This window comes from Talpa occidentalis, unplaced genomic scaffold (assembly GCF_014898055.3).
Source record: "Talpa occidentalis isolate TD23 unplaced genomic scaffold, MPIMG_talOcc4v2.1 talOcc4.16, whole genome shotgun sequence".
Classification (NCBI taxonomy): Eukaryota; Metazoa; Chordata; class Mammalia; order Eulipotyphla; family Talpidae; genus Talpa; species Talpa occidentalis.
The window spans coordinates 40181177-40203118 of NW_023601653.1; positions in this window are offsets into that span (position 1 = coordinate 40181177).

The window sequence follows — 21942 nt, forward strand, 5'->3', positions numbered from 1 at the left end:
TAATATGCAAAAGTAAAGAATGGATATTCCGATTTGCTAGGCAGCGCCATTCCTCAGCACATCCAGGGACTGACCTCCTCTGACTGAGGCTGAGTTGTCTTCCAGGACCTAGTTCCCTTGATATTTGCAAGGTTGCAGCTAAGTCCCTACCCCGTCCAGGAGGAGAAGGCCATGCAGGAGCATGGGGTGCGTGAGGGCCTCTCTCTCTCATTTTTTTTTTTAAGATTTATTTATTTATACAAGCACTGGGGTACAGGCCAGAGGCGCGGGAGCGTGAGAGAATCCACCAGAGACAGAGCAGGGATCAGAAGGATCAAAATACACTGCTGAGGGGAGCAGCAGGCGCTACAGGAGAGGCCTGCAGCACCATGAGAGAATCTCCCTGGCCGGTCGGGAATCAAATCTGCCCTCGAAGGCTGCGGACAGCTTTACAGCGCTGCGTTCAACATGCTGCACCACAGGCCCTGGTGAGGGCCTCTCTATGGCTTTTACGATGTCTCCCATTTGGCTGAGAACTTACTCCCAAACCATATTTAACAACAGGTGTCTGGAGCATGCGCAGTGTTGCGCAATACGTGCCATCAGTTAAGTTTCGCTTTACCAGTTAAGTTTCACTTTACCGTTTCGCCTTCTGAGAAACCACTGTGTTTTCCTGTAAATCACGTGAGACTGGGAGGTACGATGGGAGGAGCTACCAGGGTATAAGAGGAGAACCCAGAAAGAGGAGGAGAGAGAGAGGAGAAGAAATAAAGAAGCATCTGCTAGCGTCAAGTTGTCTCAAGCCCCTCATTTCAATCCTCAGCCCTTCTCTTTTCGTGCCTATGAATCCCGTGTGTCGGGACAAACAGGGTGAGAAAATCACCTCCAGCTTGGCAGCCACTTCCCAGGGTTGCCCGTCTCCTTGGAAGAAGGGAAGGGGGTTTGTACTGTGTGGCTGACAGCTTCACCATAGGGACCTTCTGTTGTTTGGAAGGTTCCTGTGAGCCAAGTGATGTCTCACAGGTCTGGTCATGAAGGACTCATTTTCTTTTTCATGGGATTATTTATGATTCAAAGTGTTTTACTAGTGATAGAACCAATTTGGTTATTGTTTCTCCATGAGTTAGTTTTGGTAAGTTTTTATTTTTCTCAAAAATTTGACCTTTTGGGCCTCCCTGGTGGTGGAAGGGGTTAAGCACCGCACTGTGAAGCTATCCACAACCTCTGTAGCACCAGTTTCATCCCGGGCCAGGGAGCTACCCACATGGCATGGCAGACCTCTCCTGTCTCACCCACTGCTTCCCTCAGCAGAGTATTTCAGTCAGTCTTCCTGTTCTGTTCCCTGCTCTGTCTCTGGTGGATCCTCTCACCCTCCGGTGCCTCTGGCCTATACCCCAGTCCTTGTATGCATGAATAAATACATCTTTAAAAAATTAAATAAATGAAAGCAATGGCATCTCTAGAGGTCAAGAGAAGCTTGTGTCCTTTTCTCATTCTTTTGTCCGTTTCTCTAATCATGAAGAAATTTTCATTGTTTTGCTTTTTTTTCTTTTTTTAAAGATTTATTTATTTATTTATACAAGCACTGGATACAGTCAGAAGCACAGGAGGGTGAGAGAATTCACCAGAGCCAGAGCGGGGAGCAGAGCAGGCAGAAGGACCAAAGTACACTGCTGAGGGGAGCAGCGGGCGGCAGGAGCGGTCTGCGTGCCATGTGGGACCCTCACGCAGTGGCCGGGGATCGAACCAGCGCTGCAGAGGCTGCAGGCAGCTTTGCAGCCCAGCACTCAACCGCTGTGCCACCAGGGGAGGCCGCATTGTTTTGCTTTTTATAAACTGAAAGAATATAGTTGCGGGGTTATCATCCAGTGAACATGTCCTTTCTATGGAAGAAATTCATCTTTTTACTCTCAGAGTAAAGGTGAAGTCATCCTCTCCTATCTCCTTGGCAACTCATGTCCCTTCACCTGGAATTTATGCCCCTTTGCTCTCTGGCCAAATGGACACCTGCATAGTCACGGTAGCTCCTCCATGCACATGATCTAATTGGTGTTTCCATTGCTACACCACTTGATGCTGTTTTGATAAATTATCCAGCTGAGAAGAATCACAGTGGTGGAGGATCCTTCCCTGTGCCCCAACAGATAGATGGTGGGAAATTTTGCCTCCATCCATGTTGGGCTTCGTGCAAAAGGTTCTTTCCTCACCCTATCCACGTCAGCATTCCATTTCCTTTTACTCTCCCATGAAATCAAACTATCCTCTGTTTTCCCAACTGTAACTGTATCTAGTCTGTATGAACTCAAGAATTGGTTTTAAGAATTTGGAATTGGTTTTGTAAGCTTGCATCTTCCTCCATTCAACTCCTACTCAGGTTGGCAAATTTTTGGGCTCCTTTTTTTCTGCAATATTGTAGCCGAAAGAAGGGAAAAAGTAGCTCTTAAGGGTATCATTAAGATAGCAAGGTAGGGGCCTCCCTGGTGACACAAGGGGTTAAGTCTTCAGCACTATCAAGCTATCTGCAGCCACTGTGACATGAGTTTGATCCCCAGCCAGGGAGATGACACACATGGCTCAGCAGACCTCTCCTGTGTCACCCACTGCTCCCCCCAGCAGTGTATTTCAGGAGATCTGCCTGTTCTGCTCCCCACTCTATCTCTGGTGAATCCTCTCATCCCCTTCCCCCACACCTCTGGCCTATACCCCAGTTCTCGTATGCATAAATAAATAAAAATAAATCTTTAAAATAAAAGATAGCAAGGCAAAATGACACACTTTGAAAATAAACAAATTAATATAAATTAATTCCTTAAGACCTAGAAGGAGATCCTACTAACTTAAAGAATCTTAAAACTGCAACAGGAAGCAAGCCTGCTGATTCAAAACAGATGGTGAACAGTGCCAACTGTGATTATAACAAATAGTAATAGTTAATGGCTAATAGTTGTGACAGGAGGCTGGGCTGGTGATGGAAAACAAATGGTGAAAGGCGCCAACCACCGGCTGTGGTAATAACAAATGTCAAGATCACAAAATTAATGAAGGCTGCACTCAGTGGAGCAAGGCACCTTCCTTCTAACACCACAGGAGGGGAAAGATGTGAACCCCTCCCCAGATTACAGCGAAAGAGCAAGAGGAGACGATAGAGGGAGGATGTCACCTCTCACCAGGGAGGCAAACTCTGGAGTCATCTCCTGGGAGCTCTACGTTCTTATTTTTACATCCCCAGTTTGTCTCAGAGCTCCTGTTTTATCCAGTGCCCGAGGTCTCATTGCATTCTTGAGTGAGATGCTCAAGAACCCACCAGGATGGGCCAGTGACATTTCTGTGGCACCACAATTTGGGCTCCAGATGCTGACTGGGGAGACTTCTCCTGAATATTTGTTCCACCTGAGGTGACTGTCACGGAGTCCTGAGACTTTATTTTTCCATTCTTTTCTCGTAGCTCAATCTGTTTGGTTTGCATGGTGTGGTACCTGGTCAGCCCAGAAGGCAACCGGCCCTGTGGAAGCTCTAAATGGGCCTGGATCTGACTGAGCCATCTTCACTCATTCTACTTCACTGCACTTTTGCCTGTCCAGTTAGGAGAAAAGGTCTGGGCTAAAAACATTGCCAAGTACAAGTCATATGCCATTCATTCATTTAAAGTGTATAATCCAGGGGGACCTCCCTGGTGGCACAAGGGGTTAAGACGCAACCTATGAAGCTGTCCGCAGCTACCGCAGCATGAGTTTGATCCCCAGCCAGGGAGCAACCCACATGGCACAGCAGACATCTCCTGACTCGCCTGCTACTCCCCTCAGCAGTGTACTTCAGTCAGTCTTCCTGTTCTGTTCCCCACTCTGTCTCTGGTGAATCCTCTCACACCTACCTACCTTTATGCCTCTGGCCTGTCCCCAGCCTTGTATGCATAAATAAATAAAAAATCTTAAATTAAAAAAAAAAATTTAAAATATTTAATTCAATAGTTTCTGGATGATGTACAACCATCACCATAATCAACCTGAAAACAATTTTATCACCTGAGGAAGAGAGCCCGGCCCCTTGGTTATCATTACCTTATGTGCTTGTCATAATCCCCAGTCTTAAGCAGCCACAAATCCACTTTCTATCTCTTTAATTCACCAATTCTGTACATTTTATATCAGTAGAATCATATACCACGTAGTCTTTTGTACCTGACTTCCCGTACTTAGCATGTACTCATCCACACTGTGCATTGGATCAGTGTTATTTTCCTTTTGATGCCTGAATGCCCTACTTGCATAGATACACCACATCTTATTGACCCATTCACCAGCCTATGAACTGATGGAACATTGATTCTACCTTTCAGTAACTTTGAAAACTGTTGCTATAAATATTTATGTGCAATTTTTTTGTATGGACATAAATTTTTCATTTTTCTTGGCTTTCTAACTTACTCAAAATTCACAGGTAATAAAAAAGTTACAAATTGACTATATGGATCTTTCAATTTGTATTACAAATTTACCAAGAACAAAGTTAAAAGATAAGGCCTCCCTGGTGGCCCAGGGGTTAAAGTCTCAGGCCTATGAAGCTATTGCCACCCACTGCAGCCTGAGTCTGATACCAGCCAGGGAGCTGACCCACCTACATAAGCCACAGCAGACCTCTCCTGTCTCACCAGCTGCTCCCCTTAGCAGTGGATTTCAGCGGATCTGCCAGTTCTGCTCTCCATGCTTTTTCTGGGGAATCCTCTCACCCTTACACCTCTGGCCTACACCCCAGTTTCTAGATGAAAGAAAAAAAGAAAAAGAAAACATACCCACATGTGTACTTTGGGCATAAGAAATACTGGAAGGAAAAACCAGATTCTAAATAGACTGGTTACAGGGGAGGGATGGAAAGTGTGGGAGAATGGGGTTGTGGTAGCGGGAGTTAAGAGCATGAGGCTGCAGTCAGGCTGATTCTACTCAAATCTTTTTTTCCCCGATCTATATGCCAGTTATTTGAATTTTCTTAACTTACCAGAAGATTTAAGAAAATAATAAAAATTATAATAATGGATGACATCCCTATCAAGCCTCAAGTTTTATTTTACCATTTAACATAAGAAATAGATGGAGGGCCTCCCCAGTGGCGCAGCGGTTGAGCGCTGGGTTGCGAAGCTGCCTGCATCCTTTGCAGCGCCGGTTCGATCCCCGGCTGCTCCCCGGCCACTGGAGGAGGGTCCCGCATGGTGCACAGACCTCTCCTGCCGCCCGCTGCTCCCCTCAACAGTGTACTTGGGTCCTTCTGCCTGCTCTGCTCCCCACTCTGGCTCTGGTGAATTCTCTCACCTTCCCGTGCTTCTGACTGTACCCAGTACTTTTATAAATAAACAAATAAATAAATCTTTAAAAAAAAAAAAGAAAAGAAATAGATGGAAAAAATATAAAGGGAAACATGAATGAATTCCATTATGTTAAAATTAAGAGCACTCAGGGCCTCCCTGGTGGCACAGTGGTTAAAGATAGCACTATCAAGCTATTGCCAGCCACTGTAGCACCAGTACTGCCAGCCAGGGTGTAACCCACAGGTGCAGCAGACCTCTCCTGCTTTACCTACTGCTCCCCTCAGCAGTGGATTTCAGTAGATCTGCCTATTCTGCTCCCCACTCACTCTGGTGAGTCCTCTCATCCCCGACACCTCTGGCTTACACCCCAGTTCTTGTATGCATAAATAAATAAATCTAAAAAAAATTAAGAGCTCTCATCATCCAAAAAAAAAAAAAGAAAATGAAAATACAAGTTACAAACCAGAAGATCTTTGGGACAATGAAACTGACAAAATATTAGAATCCAGATTACTTCTGCAAATAAGTAAGAAATTTCAAACAACTCACTGAGAAAAATGAGACATTGGAGAGGTTTGGACTTCAAGGGACAATCAGTTATAGGGAAGTGACCAGGAAATAGGTGGGGAAAGGAATAGAAGGTAGGAATTATTTTAGGGAGGTTTGTTTACGCAAACTCATGACATAAACAGATGCATAAACAAACACAGACTCTCCACATAAAGGATGACAGATACTCCCCTACTCCTGGGACAGGAGGAGGGGGCACCCTCACACAGGGAAATTTTTGCCCTGCTTTTAGCCATACAGGGAAGAGCACAAAACTCATCCCACATATGATGATTTCCATTTCTTCCAGCTCTAAGTAATTTTTTAAAAATTTATTTATTTATGCATACAAGAGCTGGGGTACAGGCCAGAGGTGCAGTGGGGGCAGGGGTGGGGTGGTGTAGGTGAGAGGACTCACCAGAGACAGAGCAGATTGACCGAAGTGCAGAACAAAGCAGGCAGATTGACTGAAGTCCACTGCTGAGGGGAGCAGCAGGCAAGACAGGAGTGGTCTGCGGCGCCATGTGGGTCGCTCCCTGGCTGGCTGGGGATCGAACTCCTGCTGCAGAGGCTGTGTACAGCTTCATAGGTTGCGTCTTAACCCACTGAGCCACTCTAAGTAATTCTTATGACAAAGAGACATGTTTTACAGTGGTGGGCCCTGATCTCCTTCAAAGGAGGAGCCCTGATCTCCTTCAGAGGAGCCCGTACAGACTCTCCAGTAATTTTGGAAATGCAAATTACAACCATCATGAGATATAGTTTTACTACCATATTGAAAAAGCACAAGTGCTGACAAGTATAGAGAGCAATAAGCAATGTATACACTGGCTGGAAGTCTAAATTGATGTATTAATGTACACACACACACAAATTGGTGAGTTCACACAGCTTGAAAAAATGGTATGTTCACCAATTTCAATGGTGTGAAATCAATTTCACAATATCTAGAAAAGCAGAAGTGGACACACCCAGTGATTCAGCAGTTCCACTTCCTGATTCGGTTCCCTGGAGAAATTCTTGCAAGGAGACACAAGAATGCTCACAGTCAGATTGTTTATAAGCAAAACACTGGAAATAGTCCTTATGTTCTCCAGAAGAATGGACAAATGAGTCTGATACAATACTACTTCTCAGGCAGCAGTCACGACCAATTTGCTCTGAGTTAAAAATCTACATATTTCATAGACATACTGTTAAGAAAAACAAGCAGCCAAAAAAACACATATGGATCCATTTATATTAAATTAAAGACATTAAAAATAAATCTATGTTTTAAGGATGTATATATATTTGGTTAAACTATGAAGAATATCAAGAGAATAAAGAACACCCAAATCAGGGAGGGAAATCAGGCAGGGCGGTAAGGGGACAGAAAAAAGAAGCCACTGTTTCCTAGATGACATCTGTGCACAGGTGCAGTGGATCACAAAACCCTGATAGTTGCACTTGGGATTCACCAAGGAAGCATCAGTCAGCATCAGGGAACCTAGTTCCCACCTCAGAAATTCTGATTTCATTAGTTTGGGATCGGATCTGGCAAAAGTTATCCCAAATGGAAACATTAAATTTTTCTTCAAAGGCATCACTTTGAAGATAATTGGCCGGATTCCTTTAAAACTGTTTTAGGTAAATAACTTTAGATACCACGAGAGTGTTACTGAACGCTGGCCTCAGTTTCCCCCAGTCAATAAAAGGAAACAGAGTTTGAGGAAAAGGAAAGTGGCTTGGTTTGTCAACAAATGAGGAGGGCAGCAGACTCATGTCTGAAAGACCATGGTCCTGCTCTTTGGCAGAGGGCAGGGGTATTTACACAAAGGAGAAAAGGGGAAGGTGGGCAAGGGTCTGCGAAGGGGAGGAAGGGGTCGGCACGGAGACGGGTGGGCGCCAGCTTGTTTTTCTTCAATCTGGGAGACCAGGTCATAAAGACAAACCTATCACGCAAAGGCGAAACTGCAACAAATGGGGGAAAGACAAACTGTTAATCTTGTTATGCTAAATAAGGGGAAATTGCAAGAAATGGGGAAAAGACAAACTTGTTAACGTCCATCTAAGAGACTGGACATTTGTAACTGCATTAAGAGCACAAAAATAGTACAGGGTTCCTTATATCTTTTACCCAGCCTAATGTTAACTTCCCACTATAGTCAAGTATCAAAACCCAGAAATTAATGATTGACATGAAGCCACAAGTTCTTACAGCCCTTATTCAAATATGACCCCTTCTTCTAAGTCCTCTCTTTGGTCTAGGATCCAGCCCCACACTTTGTTAGTGCTCAGCTCTCTTAGTCTGCTCTCATCTGTGACAATTTCTCAGTCTCTCTGTTCCTTATGGGAGCTTACTGCCAACCAGAGTGTTGATCAATCATTCTGGGAACGTTGCTCAAACTGCTGTGTTGGATGGCCTCTCATACTTAGTCTGAGGTCTTGCATTTTTGGCAAGAATACCCCAGAAGTTATGCTGTGCTCCTCCTGGGGGATGCCACAAGATTACCACATCAATATGTCTCATTGCTGATAAACACTTCATGAAGGTGGTGTCTACACTTTCATCCTATGTTCAAGTCTCCCTGTTCTCTGAGGAAAACTCACCATTGAGGAAGGCTGGTTGACTTTCCTTCTAGGCTACCAATAAAGAAGGGGTGGACACACATACACACTCACTCAGATGTGCCTCTGTGGGCACGTGCACACACACACTAAAGAAAAGACATTAAAGCCCCATTGTATCAGTCAGCTACTGACACAATAATTCTATGTAACACACCTTCAGGGAACTCAGATCACAGCCAGTCCACAGGGCTTTGTGTGGTCTGGAGCAATGCTGCTTCAGACTGTGGGCTACCTGGGTGTCTTCTTTGCTCCCACCTGGGCTTAGATTGTTCTACATGTTTCCTCAGTATCTTTGGACTAGTAGATACTTGGTGGGGGTAGGAAGGAGCTCTCCCCTCCCACACAGCTTTACTGAGATTTCACTGACACATAACACTGTAAAGTTAAGGTATTGAGGCATGTCTTCTTGTAAAAGAGCACAAGAGCATACAGAGATAATAGTGTCTCTTGAGGCAAAAACTATCTTACTTCAACCCACATTGGATTAGCCAAAGCACTTAAAGGAAATGTAACCCATCTCTTGTGGGAAGAATTGCAAAGTCCCATAGCAAAGGGCACAAAGGTAAAATTCAAATATAGGAAGGTACAAAGAACTAAGACAAGTGATCCCGGTTACCTCACAGATTATAGGTGTTATATCTTTGCGTGATGTACAACATGGGCAATCACTACTAATGTAAATGGGGAAAAACATTTGCTACATTTGCTGTCAGGACCAAGGGGCTCTGGCTGGATAGTAAGAACACCAAAAGAGAGGCCTCCCTGGTGGTGCAGGGGTTAGTCTCAGCAATATCAAGTTATCGCCAGCTACTGTGTCCTGAGTTGGGTCCCCGGCCAGGGAGGTAACCCACATGGCACAGCAGACCTCTCCTGTTGCATCTGCTGCTCCCCTCAGCAGTGGATTTCAGTAGATCTACCTGCTCTGCTCCCTGTTCTATCTCTGGGAAATTCTCTCATTTCCTCCTCCCACCCCCCCCTCCCACCCCCATACCTTTGGCCTATACTCAGTTCTTATATGCATAAATAAATAAACATAAATCTTTAAAAAAAAGAAAGAAAGTTCATCCAAAGAGCCTTTACTCCAAAGAAGACTGCTTCTAACCTGTTTTGGAGTACATAATTTTGGACATGGTATAAATCTTGATCTTTGAGACATAAAAATGTACATCACTTTTAAGTGTATGCAATGGAATCCAAATAACATAGGACTTTGATATATATCATACTCATCAAAAGCAAAAAAAAAAAAAGAAAAAAAATCTTCAATATGCACATATTTCTTAAGTCTCTTTTCTCCTTGAACACATATTCCTACCCATCTTCCCTATAAAATTTTATTCTAATATATATTGTAAAATAATATATATTTAAAAGTATCCCACCCATCATCTTACCATACTATTTTGAGAAAAAATATGTACATGGGTTTTAATAATTTAAACTTTTATTTCCTATGATCTTAAAGTTCTAAGTGTTAAGTACTTGGACTTAAATTATCACTATAGTTATTTATTTATTTATTTTGAGGCATGTTTTATTTATTTATTTATTTGTTTGTTTGTTCTGTTTATACATGCACTGGGTACAGTCAGAAGCGCGGGAGGGTGAGAGAATTCACCAGAGCCAGAGCGGGGAGCAGAGCAGGCAGAAGGACCAAAGTACACTGCTGAGGGGAGCAGCGGGTGGCAGGAGAGGTCTGCGCGCCATGTGGGATCCTCCCCCGGTGGCCGGGGAGTAGCCGGGGATTGAACCGGCGCCGCAGAGGGTGCGGGCAGCTTCGCAACCCAGCTCTCAACCGCTGCGCCACCGGGGAGGCCCAAATTATCACTATAGTTATTAGTAGTAAACAACTAATCACAAAAAGTAAATCACTATTCAAAGAAATGCTTAGTAAACATTGCACAGAAAAAGTTCCTCGTGAACTGAACTCTTGTTCCAGTTCTAGAAACTCTTGGTAAATTGACTCTGAATTTACTTTCTTGCAACATTAATCCCAGGAATGTTAGGTTAAAATAATTATGGGGTGCAGAATGTATTTCTCCTGAGTGAGATGTATCTGGTTGTTCAGACCATTTAGTGTGTAACCTTTTATTGATATGATTCTATTGCTGGGAAGAATGTTAGTAAGGTACATTTAATACCCCCAGGAACAAGATGAGTAATAGGGTTTAAAAAGTCTAGGAATAGTGAGTGGAGTAGTTTTCCCAAACCAAAGGGTCCTTCCTGCTTTCCTTCATCCCTTGTAATTGAGCATGAGATTGGGGGTGAGAGGGGCGGGGAGGGTTTGGATGTCTTGAAATATCTTGAGAAAGGTGGTGCTTGCTTATACACAGCATTACCTGTCCTATTGAAAGGGAACCACTAAGTAAATGAAATCTTTCCTGTTTCCTCCTAAAAGAGTCATAGGTCTGGTGGAGTAAATAATGCTAAGTAAATGTAAACAACAAGTTTTGCTTCTCTAAGGCATATCTAGATGAGATTTCCTAAACGAGGTTACATTTTAACAAGGCCAGCCAGCCAGCCAGGCTGATTGATCTCCCTAGGCATCCTTGAATACCTATCTTTTGTCACAAATTTTTGTGCTTACTCACCGATGTTATCAATGTAAGATGGGTATGTATAAAAGAAACCCTTTGTCCCTAGACTGGTGCTCAGACCTTACGGGACTACCCAGGTCTGGGACCTCATGCATGAGTAATAAAGCTTCTCCTGACCTCACCATTCCTGAAGTACCGCTTGTTCTTCCTCTGCCTGGGTAAAAGGCTAGAATTTATTTCTGCAACACTATAGCCTTTGAATAAGATCCACGAACTGTAAATTACATTTCAATAAAATTGGAAAAGCTGAAAAAAAAGATAGTAAAATGCATATGCTTCTAGTATTTCCATCAGTCCAGACATGCATTAGAAGTGACAGCTGATGTGAAGATCCCTAACTCCATATGACAAGACCCTTATACATTAAGAAAACTGGCAGGGAATAAAAAATTTTGACTATGTGAAATCAAAATGCTTGCCACACAGCTAAGCAAACAATAAAGTGAAGAGATTGCCTAAGGAATGAGAGAAAGATTTGCAAACCATATGTCTGATAAAGCGCTCATATGCAACATACGTATAAGGAACTTCAACACCTTGACAGCAAAAATAACCTGATTTTTAAAAACAGGCAAGGTACTGAATAGACATTTCTCTGAAGAAGATACATAAATGGCCAACAGACACATGAAGAAAGACTCACGTTACAAATCATCAGGGAAAAGCAAATCAAAACCACAATGAGATAGCTTCTGAAAAATTTTGTTTTGGAGAAGATGGAAGAAACTGGAAAATGTGTGCACTGTTGGGAATGGAAACTGGTGCAACCACTGTAGAAAGCAGTACGATGCTGCCTCAAGAAACTAAAAATAGAACTATCATATGACCTAGCAATCCCACTTCTGAGTATTTATCCAAAGGAGATGAAAACAGAATCTCAAAGAAATACCTGCACCCTCATGCTCACCCTCATGCTTACTCACAACTGCTATCACATAGAAGTGACCGAAATGCCCACTGATGGATGCATAAAGAAAATGTGGTGTATACATACAACAGAATATTATCCAACCTTAAAACAAAAAGGAAGTACTGTCATATGCAATGGCATGAATGAACCTGAAGGACACAATGTTGAGTGAAATAAACCAGGTACTGAGGATGAACACTGCCTGGTTCTACTTACAGGAGAGATCAATAGTAGCCAAATTTAGAGAAGCAGAGTGGAATTAATGGTGGTTGCCAGAAGTAGAGGGAGGGGATAAAGGGAGGGATTAGTTAAAGGGTAATAACATGGAAAATAAGAGAGTTGATGTTCAAAAGGTTGTTGACCTGCCATGTTGTTTGCTATGACTAACATTTTATGGTCCTGTCCAATAATTGATCGATCAGTGGAATTTGAAAAATATTGATCTGATTTATTAGGAGCTGATTAAATACCATCAGGGAGAACGCCACATGGTGTGCAGACCTCTCCTGCTGCACCCGCTGCTCCCCTCAGCAGTGTACTTCGGTCCTTCTGCCTGCTCTGCTCCCCGCTCTGGCTCTGGTGAATTCTCTCACCCTCCCGTGCTTCTGACCATACCCAGTGCTTGTATAAATAAATAAATAAATAATTTTTTTTTAAAAAAAAAAGGCTTAATATTCAGCATCACTTTGATATGAACCATTGGCCATACTAAAGTTTCCCCCAGGCACATCCTCCTGAAAAACAGTGATGGTGGGAGAATCCCCTTCCTCTTTGTGTTCCAGGAAACAGCTTACTGCCAAAGCCATCTTTCCCAAGTGATTAAAATTAAGATTCATGGATGGTCCCTTGGTGACCTATGATGAGGCTGAGAAGCCCTTCAAGGTCCCATTTTTGTCTCATAAATCATTAGCTGACCTGTTTGCACTGGCCAATAAGCTGATTCATATGCCATAAATATGAGTTGACCAAACTGTAATTAGGTCTCTTTCCTTCCCGGGGCCCCTGAACTTTGGCCTAACTTTGATCTTAAATGCACTGTAACATGGATAAGCTTCCTTATGCCCTTCCAGCGTAGGACTCACCATGAAAATAAACTGTCTAGTGACACCCCTGCTCACACATCCCATCTGCCCAAAATGGGGCTCCCACACTCCCTTCCTTCTAACCTTGTTTATTCCAGATGAGTGTTTTCTTTTGCAGCAACCTCCCTCCCCAACACAATAGTCTTTCTTTTGGAGGGGGGAAATCTCTTCTGACCTAAATATGGATTGTTATTCACACCTTATAGCAGAAGGAGAGGATTTAATTGTAGTGATATCATTCAATTATTTGAACTTGTTCTGAGATCAAACATTGATTTTTTTTTTAGTGCAATTTCATCTGTCAACTTGTTTAGATATGCCTTCAATTTTGTTGAAAGCCAACAATTTGGAAATATTTGACCATCTATCTTCAAAGTGTATCCTTCGTGTATCCTGATCTGGTCTCCCCAGAGCAGCACACCACAGTGTGTACTGCTGTGTGTAGGTGTGAGGAACGTGGGTGTGAAAGGGGCTGGACAAGTAGGAGAAGCAGCTTCTTGTCTGGACTACGGGCAAGTTCCCAGTCAGATCTATCTTAGGAAAAAGTATCTACAGAAGTTGAGGATCTGGATGTCCAGTTTCCTAAAACTAATGAAAGTGCCTCCTTCCTTGGTCTTCACTAAGACAGCCATTTTACTATCACCATCTGCTGGTGTTGAAAAGAGCTTCCATTGACCACCCCCCTGAAACCAAACAAGGTGGCAAGTGGGAGTGTGGTGGTAACATACATCTGAGGAGGTGCACACCTACACCCCAAGACCCTTCACTGTGTTGTAAAATAACATTTAAAAAAAAAAAGAAAAAAGGGAAGGTGGCCAGACTTCATGCTTAGATCTGGAACAGAGTGGGGAGCACCCCTTACTTACATGTGCAGAATGCAGGGTAGTAGGTAGAACAGACGAGAAATGGCTGTCAGTAATACACCTGTGTGGAAGATATCATCCTAATTAAAGGTGGAGGACTTCTCCCAGGACTCATGTACTCCTCTCTGATGCTTCAGTAATCACTCATCATGTGAAGGTCTAAGAGGTCTCAGAAATGCCCCTGGAATATTACAGCACTGGCAAGGTTACATGTGCTGAGAAGTTATGCAGTTTTTCCCACCGCAAGTACAGAATAGCCAAGCATTAAAACTAGAAGATGCTGTGGAAATAAATGAAGACGACCCAGATGCGAACAGCAAAGACTATCCAGCGCACATGGCACCAGTATTTGACAGAGACTCAAAGGGAAAATTCAATAGACAGAAAGGGGAAGCTTCTGATGTGTCCAGGTCGGAGGCTGTAGGTAAACTAACTAGAAGTAGAGTGTCCTTATGGATAGGTAGGGGGGCAGATTTGAGTTCTCCACTTGGTTCTAAGGCAGAAATGGGGCAAAAATTTCAAGATTTGCCAGATATTTATCAAGTCCTGGCCATTTGGGACCAACCGCTATAGAGGTTATTATCTGGTTTTGATTTTTCTTTAATTTTTTTAAATTAGGTAAAATTGGTTATAACATTGTACATGACTTACAGGTATAGGATCACATCCTTCAGATGCACTGCACCCACCACAAGGTATCCTCAGCCCTCCACTGTTGGGAGAGACCCCACACAGCGAGCAGATGGGCCTTAACCTAAGTCTTGAAGGCATGTAAAAACACATGCGTCTTGGAGGAAAAACTCTGAGTGACCAGACCTGGTTGAGTGCCTGAAATGTGACCTGCATAGAGTCATGCCTCTATATCTCCACAGCCAAAGATTAACAAGAAGAATTAGGAGCAAAACTCCTTTGCTCTAGCTAGTGGGTGATTAGATTACGTATAGGACCTGACTACCTGGCGTCCAGATGTCGGTAGCAGGCAGTTATCAGTAGCAAAATAGAATAATTAATCACTTAAGTTGTCACTATATGGTATGCTTTGAGGTTATGCTTACTGCGCTCCAAAATAGTATATAAAGGGCACTAAGAAAATAAAGATTCACTGCATGCTGGACATTGCAGTCCCCCGTGTCTGATTTCCTTCACCATCGCGTCCCAGGTCCAGAACTCACTAAAAGTCCACACTTATGGATAGGTAGGGGGGCAGATTTGACTTCTCTACTTGTTATAAGGCAGAAATGGGGCAAAAATTTCAAGAGTTGCCAGATATTTATCAAATCCTGGCCATTTGGGACAAACCACTACAGAGGTTATTGTCTGGTTTTGACTTTTCTTTAATTTTTTAAAATTGAGGTAAAATTGGTTATAACACTGCACATGACTTACAGGTATAGGATCACACCCTTCAGATGCACGTCACCACACCACACCCACCACAAGGTGTGCTCAGCCCTCCACCACAGTCCACTGTGCTCCCTCTCCACTCCACGCTCCTCCCCTCCACCTCTCCAAATTCTAGCCTCAATTCCACGATCAGATTTCTAGGGTTTGTTATTGGTTTGGTTTCATCTGACCCCTTGTTTTGTTTCTCTATATTTCACATGTAAGTGAAACCATCTGGTATTTGTCTTTCGCCTTCTGACTTATTTCGCTAAGCATTATTCCCTCCAGTTCCATCTATGTTGTTCCCAATGGCAAGAATCGATCTGTTTTTATAACTGAGTAGAATTCCACTGTGTATACATAGCACAGCTTCCTGATTCACTCATCTGTTGTTGGGTGCTTAGCTTGTGTCCGTTACATGACTATTGTACATAGTGTTGCGGTGAACATAGGAGTGCATCTATCCCTTTAAAGAGTTTTTGCATTCTTCAGGTGGATACCTAGGAGTGGAAATGCTGGGTCATGTAGTAGATCCACCTTTAATATTTTGAGAAATCTCCATACTGTTTTCCATATGGGCTAGACCAGTCTACATTCCTGCCAACAGTCAACAAGTACTCCTTTTTCTCCATGCACTCACCAACATTTGTTGTTTCTTGTCTTTTTAACATGGGCCATGTGAGGTGGTATCTCATTGACATTTTGATTTGCATTTCTCTGATGATAAGTGACTATGACCATTTTTTTAAACGATTTTCATTTACTTATGCATACAAGAACTGGGCTGTAGGCCAGAGGTGCGGGGCTGAGAGGACTCACCAGAAACAGAGTGGGGAGCAGAACAGGCAGATCTACTGAAATCCACTGCTGAGGGGAGCAGTGGGCAAGACAGGAGAGGTCTGCCATGCCTCATGGATCAGCTCCCTGGCGGGGATCAAACTCAGGCCACAGCAGCTATCGCGTGATAGCACCACTTAACCCCTGCGCCACCAGGGAGGCCCCAGACATGAGTATTTTTTCATGTCTATTGGCCACCTGTATGTCTTTTTTGGATAAGTGCCTATTTAGCTCTTATGCCCATTTTTTGATTAGGTTATTTTTCTTTTTGTTGGATTGTAAGAGTTCTTTGTAGATCTTGGCTATCAGCCCCTTATCAGATATATGGTAGGCAAATATTTCCTCCCATCCAGTAGGGTGCCTAGCCTTTTTGTTTTAGTAATAGTGTTTTGTCTTTTGTTGTTGTTGTTTTGGGTTTTTTGGTGGTGTTTGTTTGTTTGTTTGTTTGTTTGTTTTTTGCTGTGCAAAAGCTTTTCCATTTGATGTGGTTCCAATTGTTTACATTCTCTTTTGTTTTTCTCTGGCCTTTGTATATTTAGTCTCTCAGTCTAGATACCCTAGAAATTGTTGACGTGACATGAAGACAATGACAGTACCTTGGTTCTGTAGCTCACTTAGAATAGATTTAACAAATTGGCTCTATGACTTCAAAGTTCCAGAGAAGAAATCAACATCTGTTAATACCATCTCATAGGAGCAGTTTGCCTGATAATAATGCTCTTTATTCATGATTTTTTCCATTAAATTTACATTTTGTATTTACTCTCAGGATCTTTGTTTGATAATACATAAAATCTACATGTTACTTGAGGGGTTATTATTTTTTTATTTTTTACTTTGGGAGAGACCATATTTTTTGCCGAGTGACTATAGGGGCAGGATGGGCACAGGGCAGGTTCTTTATGATTCGAGCAGACCAAGGTACAGAGTCCTGGCTTTCCCAGGCTTTTACATGTAGTGCAGCAACCAGGTACACGGCAGACAGGGGTGCTGGGGGGGCCAAGAGGCCAGCAGGCCAGCAAGGCTCCAAGCCCCCAGCAAGTCTTCCCTCTAGGTTCTCTGGCCTTTCCTCTGCTGTCTCCTGCCCCTCTCCAGTATTGGTGACTATCTCAATACTGCAGTCATGGCCCACAGAAGTAAACAAGACAGCTTACAACAATGTAACAACTACAGGTGCCCCATCAGGCAGGGCAATCCTAATGGTCCAAGGGCAGAAAAGCCTGAAAACCATTTACCCTACAGTGACTTTTTACCATGGTATATGTGTGTTCAATAAAGAATAAATCGGAAAATACATTTATTGACTGTCATCCTGTCCTGGTAGAAGCAAACATTTTTGCCTAAAAAAAGCAGAGAATTAATGAAAAGTAAGTGCTGTATGTTTTGAATATGAAAACATTCAAGATTTGGTTTTCATCATTGGTGTTAACTTTTGCACTTGAAAAAACACTTTTGTTTAAGGTGTCTTGCTATCAGCTTTGTGCTCATACATGAGTAAAATTTCTTTGGTTCAGCTGCCTTTGATTTAGTTACCCAGTCAGACAGAAGAATTTCTTTCACTCTTTTTCTTCCTATTTTCAACTTGTACATTTTCCCTTTCCTTTTATTCTCAAATAGCTTGGTAGCTCTTTGGTAATGTGCTTTCTGTTCTCACATCAAGGGAAGGGGTCAGCAAGCTTGTTCTATAAAGAGCAGGTAATAAAACTCTCAGACTTGACAACCCATACACTCTCTCAGCTCTGTTCATGCAGCATAAAAGCAGCCAATACAATATATGGATGAATAACTGCGAGAGTATTTCAAAAAATCTTTATTTATGGTCTTCAAAATTTAATTTTCTTGTAATTTTATGTGTCATAAAGAGTTTTCCTTTTAATTTTTCCCAACTATATAAACATAGTTCACTGCATGGTACCTACCCAAGGAATACAAAAACACTAATTCAAGGAATAGTCACTGTTTATTCATTCAATATTCACTGCAGCAGTATTTATAATAGCCAACGTAAGTAAACAGCCTAAGTGCCCAAGGACACATTAGTGGATTCAGAAGATGTGGTATATACAATAGAATACTACTCATCTATAAAGAAGGGGAAAAAAGATGAAATCTTGCTATTTGCAACATGGATATGTAACAGGGTGGTCCCCAGGAAAGGGGGAAGTTCCAGGTTTCCTGCCCCACCCAAAAGAAGGGTGGAGCTGAGAGAGAGAAGAAGCCACAGAGGAGACTCAGGAAGGAAGGAAGCAGGATGGAGAGGCAGAAGGAGACCTGGAGGAGGCACATGGAGCCTAGAGACATGTGAAGAAACTACACTTGCCTTTTGGTCATGGGCTGATTGACACAGATGTGGGTGAGAGACACGTGGGGAGGTGACAATGGCAGTTTTTGTCTTGATTTTGATTTCGCTCTTTTCCTTCCAGACTTGTCTGGTTGTTTCTGATCCTTTTCTGTGGGTCCCCACTGGAAGATGCTTTGGACTTGTGGCAGGCTTTGGGGCCTTGCTCTGGGCAATCCTGCTTGGGTGGACTTTTACCCACGAGGGGACGGGTAACTTTGGGTACCTGATTTAGAAACTAGATTCTTTGCCTTTCCTGTATTGTTTCCTAAGTGTATTGAAGTTCCTTCCCATTAAAGTCTCATATGTTTTGTGTTGATGCAGCAGATGGCAGAACCTATTTAGAGCGGGCAGGTTTCCGAGGTCTGTGGTGCCCCTCTCCCTGCCCTGTAACAGATGGACCTGGAGATGATAATGCTAACAAAGTAAGTCAGAAGGAGAAAAACAAATACTGAATGATTTCACTCATCTGTAGAGTATAAAGAAACAAAGGAATAGACAAAGACCAAATGATATCAAACCTTAGCAATATGATTACAGAATTGATGCTACTGGAAGGGGAAGGAGAGTATGGAAACAAAGGGGGAAGGGAGCCCAGTACTCTGTGGTGGAGGATTATGGGTACTTTGGTGGTAGGTGTTGTGTGTTTACCTAAATCTGAAGAGGTGTGAACCTATAACCATAAGACATAGATAGTACCGTAAGCCAATATTACCTCAATCAAAAAGATTATCTATGCAATAATATATCTAATATATATATAATACATATTATACATGATATCTCCTTTTCATTCTTGTACTCTTAACACTATTGTCTTGGGTCCAAGATAAGGAAATGAAAGACATGGACATTAACAACACAATAATATGAGGATGACCCTTGTCTATACCCCGTCTTTTTGGTCTATGTGATTGACCGGATATATATTTAAAATTTTTTTTAAATTGTAAGATATTAAAGAACTAGGCATAGCAAGAGAGCAGCCATTAGAGTCTGGCGATAGATTCAGAGATTCTCCTTACCTTCAGGCGTATTGTGATCCCACTGAGGCCACTCAGTGGGAAAGTGGCGATTGATGATTGCCTGATCCTGGGTGGGCCGCCCGTTGGCCCCTGGGACCTGACGGCGGGCTTCCCGCAGAATTCTCTCCCGTTCTTCCTCGTGAAAAGGACCCGCATCAGCTGTAAGCAATCATCCCAAGTAGGCTGGTGGGTGAAAAGAATGGACTCAAAGAGGTTAATAAGTCCCCTAGGATTATCAGAAAAGGGAGGATTTTGATGTTTCCGGTTGTGCAAATCGGAGGCTTGAAAAGGGCCAATAGTGGAGGTTCTGCTGGCCATCCTTACCTACCCGGCCCACTACCCTTAATGGGGCCAATGTGGTGTGGTTGGGTCGCCCTCTCTGGTCAGCTCGTTCCCTTCCCGGCTGGCGATGTCTTGTCCTGGCACCCACAGGGGAGCCGCGCAGAGGCTCAGGATCAGGTTCTAGGTCTAGGGTGGGATAAGGGGGATGCGGAGCCGGAGCCTGGTGTCATAGACTCAAGGCTTTCATCGATATCCTGGGGATAGGAAGAATTTTGGAGGACAGGCTTTTTGGGTCTTTTTTTCTGGTTGTGCCAGACAAACAAGGGTTTTTCGTTGTCCGACTTCTAGGGCAAGTCACGCAACAAAGGGCTGCAACCACTCAGGGGGAAAGGTAGTAATATCTTCCCACGGAAGTATATAAGGAATTTGATTAGGGTGAAAAGCTATAACTCGCTTTTTGACCTGTCTGATGACAGCAATGTCCAAGGATCCTCCACGTGGCCACTGAATGCCAGTAAACGCCGGCCATTCACTAGAACAGAAAGTGATTAGTAACCTTTTTTTTAATATCAAGACTAAGGTTTTGGGCCCTTGTCCAGACCTCCGAGAAATGGTCCACCATGAGGGACAATGGTGTGGTTTGTCCCTGGCCCATCCTGAAAAAGAAAGAACAAGACAGGGACAACAATTCCCACAAGACACAAACTAAAGACCACAGATAACATGAACAGGCCCTCGAGCTTACCGGAGAGGACAGTGATTGTTTCCCTAATTTGCCTCCACGTCCCGGCCTGTGCCTCGGGATGGGTTCCGGATTCCTCCTCAGAACCAGCTCCGGATTCCTCGTCGGAGCCAGGCCTCGAACGCCCCAGACAAATCTGGATTTGTCTAGGCGTTGGCCTCCGCGGGTTGGAGACGTCTCTCCTAAACCCATGCCCCTGGTCGTCTGGCGCATCCACCCGACACAGGAAGCCCATTCATGTCCCGGATTCCACGTCAGGACCAAGTACCAAGAATCAAATGTCCTCCTCCGGCCTAAGCCTTACTCTGGTCACCTCATATAGTTTTTGGGGATCCCGGACGAGCCCCCAAAATGTTAGGAGTTGGCGCCTCAACTCCGTCTGGGGTTCCAAAAGACCTCACGGAGCCAGAGATACAAAAGCAAAAGGCTTTATTGCTAGCTTAAGCTAGGGTCCGACTCTGCCTGGCGTACTGACACAGCAGTCCCATCAGGTTGCGAGAGGGACCCCCTCCCCAGCAACCAGCTGTTTTTGTACTTTGTTGACAGGATGCGGGGACTTTTCACACCTGGGGCTGGGTCCACTCTGATTGGATAGCTCTCATGGTGCCAGCTAGGTTTCGTTTACCCTTGTTTTGTGGTTTCTGCCCCGAAACGAAACTAGGGCACGGTTGTGCCCTTTAAAATGTCTGTTTTCCTTAAAATGGCTGCTGTCTTGCTATGCCTAGTTCTTTAATATCTTACAAAATAAATAACGTATTTATATGGTTCAAAACTTATCAAAAGAATATTGAATGAAAGTTTTCCTCTCCACCTCTGAGTGAGTTAGTGTCACTATATTGCTGTATAAAGAAACCACCAACCTTCAGTGACTTACAAGATTTAGCTTTTTTTACTTGCTGGTCTACAGGTCAGCAGATAATTGTGCTTCAGATTGGGGTGTAGGTGCTTGGGTAATAGGATTCAGTGGGGCTCATATCTTACTCAGGAACCCAGGCAAAAGGAGCAGTGCTGTTGGACATGTTCTTCTTAGGGCAAATGGCAGAACTTTAAAAGGTATGTTAAACCAAGAATCAAGCCAAGAACAGACACTTACCCCAAACTAGATCTGCATTCTTTCAGTCCATAACTTATCTCTAAACCAATTCTAACTACTTGTTGTTTTTCAGCCTGACTGGTTAAATCAGATAACTTATGACCCTTTGTTACAATACCAATCCAAGTCCAGCCCTTGTCATAAGGCATCCTCACAGCAAAGAATTTAACCATCAACCCCTCTATGGACAAGAACCCACCTGTGCCAATGGCCTTCAGACAACTCTGCATTCTGTCCCCCTATCTGCCTCTTCCAGTGACCTCCTGAAAATCTGAACACCAGCCCACTCCCTGCCCAATGAAATTCAACCTTGTTTTTCATCAGAGCCCTGCTTCTCAAAATATGATATA